The sequence below is a fragment of the Plectropomus leopardus genome, chromosome 24 (assembly GCF_026936395.1).
Source record: "Plectropomus leopardus strain MGB_pleo_1.0 chromosome 24, ASM2693639v1, whole genome shotgun sequence".
Lineage (NCBI taxonomy): Eukaryota > Metazoa > Chordata > Actinopteri > Perciformes > Serranidae > Plectropomus > Plectropomus leopardus.
Genome location: NC_142199.1, coordinates 6681357 through 6687356, shown reverse-complemented (window position 1 = coordinate 6687356; position 6000 = coordinate 6681357).

Below are 6000 nucleotides of genomic sequence, written 5' to 3'. Positions count from 1 at the left end.
TTTGAATCAGATGGAGGTGGAATGAGCAGATAAAAACAGAAAGGTGTTGCAGAGGACAGTGCAACGTTTTTAAGAATCGGAGATGCACTGCAAGGTGAAACAGAGAAAAATCAAGGATTATTACTCTTGCGGTGGAGTAAACCACGAAAAAAAACAAATTAGCTTTAGGCCATGGATTGAATTTTAGAGCAGTGAGTGGCTATTTTATCTGAAGACAATAGAAATCCAAAGAAAAACTGCCTCGTAAGTTTATGGAAAGTCTCAGTGGTTGTTAACTTCCCAAAATGGAAATCTGTCATTTGACTTCATGTATCCTTTTCTGTAAATGCCCTTCCTGATTCTCGTGATAAACTGCTGCGTACAGTAATTCAGTTCATTTCAAATCAAGAAGTTTTTGTCTTCTTAAAGTTGCTATAGTAGCTGCCAAACGATCCCACTCTCGCTATCTAAATTAACCAGCACAGTCACCACAAGAAAATGTTGGCATTGTTTCTAAAATGAATGAGCTGATTTTGAGAGGTTTGAGTTTGGATGTTTTGAACTGAGGCTAGATGGCTGCCAAACTGCAGACAACTGTTCGACACCAACAAAGAACAACATCAGCTGGTTTTGGTGACCCTATGTGGCTTTTCACCCGTGTTTTTGGCACCAAATTTGGTTGTTCTTAGCGCCACATTGCGGCATTACACACTGGAATTCCTGACATGTGAAACGGGCATTTTTAAGGCAAAATTGTGACGTTTCCCCGTGGTGTTTGAGCCAAAAACGTGGTTCTTTTTCACCAACACTTCACGTCTTTTTGCAGCAGTATAGGAGCCAACAAACTTGGGTGTTTTTCACTGACCCGTCCTGGTTTTTCCAGCCGCTTTTGTGCCACTGAAAGTTGGTGTGATTAGCAGAAAATTGTGCCGTTTCCTAATGGCGTTTGAGCCAAAGAACCTGGGTCTTTTTCCCTAACACATTGCGGTGATCGCAGCAGTGCTGGAGCCACAGAACCAGCGTGTTTTTCACCGATCTGTCCTGTTTTTTTTAGCGCTTTTACAATACTTTTACAGACCAGTCCCAAATGTGGGTGTTTCAAGCCAAAACATAATCTTTTCCTAGCTATATAACCAAGTGATTTTGTGTCTACACCTACTCTCACCCTCACTATAACACTGTTCAGAAAATTAAGGTTTCAACATCTCCACTTCAAAATAATGTACAAATGTAAAAGGTCTGTGGTTTGCAGAAATGTACAATGCAAACATTTATTCTTGAAACTGTCTTGAATTGCCACTTTTAGTTCCCTCGTCGGAAACGTGAACTCTTAAAACCCCACCAACACCCCCTCATCTCCCCCATCCGTTCCCCTGCACAGCACCATGCTTCACCCATGGCGGGAGTCAGAGATGTCCTTGTTTTCTCCTCCCTCCATCCCTTCATCCCTCGCTGTGTTTGCGCTGAACAGATGCCAGCGCTGGGTAAAGTCCTCTCCAGAGGGGCTGCCAGCAGCATATTGGTTTATAATTAATGAAATTAGGGCCGCTGTCTGCCGAGGAGGCTTCAGTCCCAGTGTAGGGTAGACTGCTGCCTGCCAGGAAGACAGACGACTGGAGAGATCGAAGAGGACAGACAGAGAGAGACAGATGTAGTTGGATCATTGTCGATCCACTGTAAGGCCACGGTGGTTTACTCGACACATCCAGGATCTTCTTCATCAGTTTGTCTTCTTTTTAAAGTGTGATCAAGTCCAATCACTGACAGGGGCAGCTTTTTATATACTTAAAGACACACTCCATAGTTTTTCTTTAGCACCACAGATTTCAACATACCCAAAATCAATTGGTTCCTGTGGATTCTGTCCTGGCAGCACAGACAGCCACAGTCTGCAACGAGAGGATGCTGTCTGCTGTGACTTTTATAAAAATCACAATTCCTGTAACTGACTATCTAAAAAGAAAGTTTGACAAAAAGTCACCCTTTCAGACCAACAGTGAAGATGAGCACTAAGGGGCATCTTCAGGGAAAAAAATATATATAAAGGAATTTAAGGTATTTTAAGCCAGAACATGATCTTTTCCAGACCAAGTGGGTTTTGGTCTACATCGAACTACACATTAACCACAGTGTTGCTGAAATGTAAAAATTTTAACGCAGCCGCTACATAATAACGTGCAAATGTAACATATTCTCAGTTTGCAGAAATGTAAACATGCAACATTTGTTGGGTGAAGGACTTTTGAAAGGATTAAATTCATTTTCATTTCCCGAACTATCCAGAAGCTGATGGTCACATAACCTCTAGATCAGCAGTACAAAAAACAAGCATCGACCTATGGGGCTGAAAAATGAAGCCGATGTGGAGTTCAAAAACTGCAGTTACTCTCTGCAACTTGAGGCTGACTCCCAAAGACCGCCGTGATAAAATGGCCAACTTCACAGCAAAAATAAACATGTTTACAGCCTGGTACAAAAAAAACGAACAAACAACAAAACTAACTACAGTAATAGTAATTTTTTTAGGTAAGTCACCCGTTTGCAGGTTATTAAGGCTTGAGGTTACGGATAATTAAGGACGTGTTATGTTTAGTTCCATCCTCTCCTTCAAATATGGTCAATTCTGGCTCCAAAAACCAGAGATGAGACACCCAAAATGCCAGACTTGAGGCTTCAAAAGTGAAGTCCACAAACCAGTGAGTGACATCACAGTGGCCACATCCATTAACCTGTTTTAAACAGGCTGAGCACTACTACCAGCTATGCTTGCCAATAATGCCTCCTGAGTTGGGGAGACCCCCTTTTATAACCTTTATGACCTTAATGTAGAAACATGTCCCCGGGCATGGCAGACGTCCTCCTTTCAAAACTTTGAATAGTCCAGTTTGATGATTTAAAAAGAAAAAGAAGTCTTTTAATCCAATAATTGAAATGCTTTCTGGAGTCCACCAAAACAAATCCTTAAGCTCTTAATAATAAAGAAGCAACAGCATAACAAATACTTAGGGAACACACAAATGCCCCGTGGACTGCTAAATAAAATAAAATTGTCATATGCAAATATAGATGCATATTAAATATTGATGCTTGGATTAATAATTTGGTGCGTTTTTTAATTAAATATTCAACATTGTTTTGTGCAGATTACTTGACATTTATCGGCGTAAGTCCTAGGCCAGACCCTGTTCTAAAAATAATGACCTGAAGAGAGGAGACAACTAATAAGCAGTCTGATGGAAGAGTAGTCACAGCTCAGCTCTTGGTGATTTTCACAGCATTTTTTACACCTGTGCTTTTCCTACTGTGTGTGACATGTCAAAATTTTAACTGCAAAAACTGTAGTAAAGTTACAGAGGTGTGTGTTTTTGTGTTCCTTAACTTGGCAAAATGTTGTGCAAAATGCAAGAAATTAGTCAATTAAGAAAATACTTCTTTTTCAAAGCTAGAGAAAACTATATTTAGAATTATCATAATGATATATTTAAAATGATTTTTTAATAGAATTTTTGTAATGAGCTTAAAGATGAGTTATCTGTGAGCCTTTTTCAGGTCATTTCCTTTTTTGTTGTGCTAATTTTCATTTTCTTGTACTTTTCACTGATGTCTTGCTTATTTATGGGCCTTTTTTTTCTTAAATTGCTCATTGCCTTCTTCCCATGATTTTGAAAGAAATCAAACCAAATTGCTGAGGTTTGAAATGGTTAATGGCAGTGATCATCTCACACTAACTCCTTCCTTTTCGCCCACTCACCTCATTTTGGTCACTTGCAAGTTCACCTCCATGAGTTAATCCAGTTAGAGCTCCTCAAACCAACAGCAGCAGTCGTTAATGCTCTCCTGCTGTGCCCCTGCTGCAGCCGAAAACTTCAGTCCACCTGGACGTGACGTGATACTGCGGCCACACCACATAAACCAAGTATTACACACTCATTTGACCTTTAACATGAAGTTAAATCTCTGTTAAACTTGCTGTGGATATTCTTGGTGGAGGAATCTGAATCTGGACATTTCCTGTGCTATGAACTTATGATCATACATTATGAATTTACTGCTAGTCCTGTATGCTGCAGTATATTATATACTCATGTCCTATAGCAGATGCAGGGACAACTCTCCAGAGATCATAATTTTTAGTTAGTCTCACCTTTTTTGGTTTTTAAGTGCCAGCTTTTTAGATTCCACCTCTGCATGTCAGACTTGCAAACTCAGCTGCCGATAAGGAGGTCGAGAGTGAGAAGCTGTAACGTTTGCAGACAAAGAAGAAGATTCAGTAAATGTGCACAGTTTCTCTGATCTCTGGCTCGATGGCATGTTTCTTTCTTCTCTGTAGTTCACTGCAGACCTGACTCTCAGGCATCATGTTGATAATGCAGCTTGTTTGTCTCAAAACTTCACTGTTATGACATTTGTGTTCGATCACATTATAAACAGGCAGTGTGGCTGGCTGGCAATGCCGAACCACTAATTGTTGTAATTGTTTGCAGGCTGTGCGCATGGGCTGCCTGGTCTGAAGTCTGTGTGTGTGTTTCTTTGACTATAATATACACCTTCACTATGAGTGCATGTGTGTGTGCTAGTATTGATTTGTGTGCATGGTTTGTGTGTGATTACCCTCTGAAGACCTCCTCTCTTTGTTTACATCCCAGCTAAGCTTCAAACACTCATGGTTAGATATCGGATGGACAGAGGAGAGGGAGGAAGGAAAAAGGAAATAATAAAAGGAGTAAGGGGGGAGGAAAGGGAGCCACTCAAATTGCAAAGTACATACATACAACTATATTTAAATGATAAATGTGACATTTTTGGGAAATATGCTCATTTGCTTTCTTGCCAAGAGTTAGATGAGAGGATTGATGCCACACTTACATCTGTAGGTTAAATATTAAGTTATTTTAAAAAAGGGTTAGCTTAGCTTTGCATAAAGACAGGAAATGGGTGGAAACAGTTAGCCTGGCTATGTCTAAATGTAACAAAATCTGCCCACCAGCATCTCCAAAGTCTTATTGTCACCAACTTAACATTTTTTATTTTTGTTTTTTGTACATAATAAACTAACAAAATATAAGAGGCTGTCCTCCTCCAACATAAGTCCATATACAATGTTTTTGCAGGCAGAAATGATGATCCATATTTATGCTTTTTGTTTTTGACTTTTTTGGAGGACATAACTTGTTAATCTATGAGCTTTTCAGGTGTCTGTAAGCATTCGAAAGAAGAAAATCTGTCAACATGAAAAATAAACAAATGAGAAGGAGAACATTTGTAATTTAGGTTAAGAAACCCTTTAAGCCCACGGTGTATAATCCTACAGCTCATTTTCATAGTTATCATTTCTTACCTTCAGTTTCTTACGTTTCACTAAATGGTCCTGGAAGAATTTTTTTGTGCCCTTAGAAGGAGTGGAAAAAACTGTCTGCCAAAAGTTTACACCATCACAGAAGAAAGGTTGCAAAATAAAGACACAAAATAAACTTGAAAACAAATTAAAAAAAATACATTTTGTTCTGTCTTGTGCGAGAGACACCAGTCGACAAGAGCGCTGCGCCGTGGGCCCATGGCGGCGCCGTGGAGGAACAGCCGGTGTTAATCCAACCCAGTAACGGTTCAGCAAGCTGCAGTGGGAACCAGCAGAGGAGGGAAGGAGCGTGAAATCCCCGACACCTGGTGGCTCTTTCTGCACAAGAGTCTGCAGCTGGTGTCGAGAGCCCACAGCCACCCGGCCAGCTGTGCCTCCTCGACGGCTCCACTGGCTCAACGCTGAGGTTACAGGGACAGATCAGGCCTGTTTTAAAGTGATCACCTGTGGTCCAGTCACTTAAACACTTTTACTGTTATGGATGCATTTTGTTTGATTGCATTCTATAGAAATGGTCACTGACTTTGTTTCACTCTGAGAGAGAGAGTTTTTGTATCCCAAAGCATAAACACTGTTTTGCCATTCTGATAATGACGGCTTTTTGGGGGACTTTTGCTAAATATCTGTATTTCTGACATACTATAACCAAATCTATATCTCACATA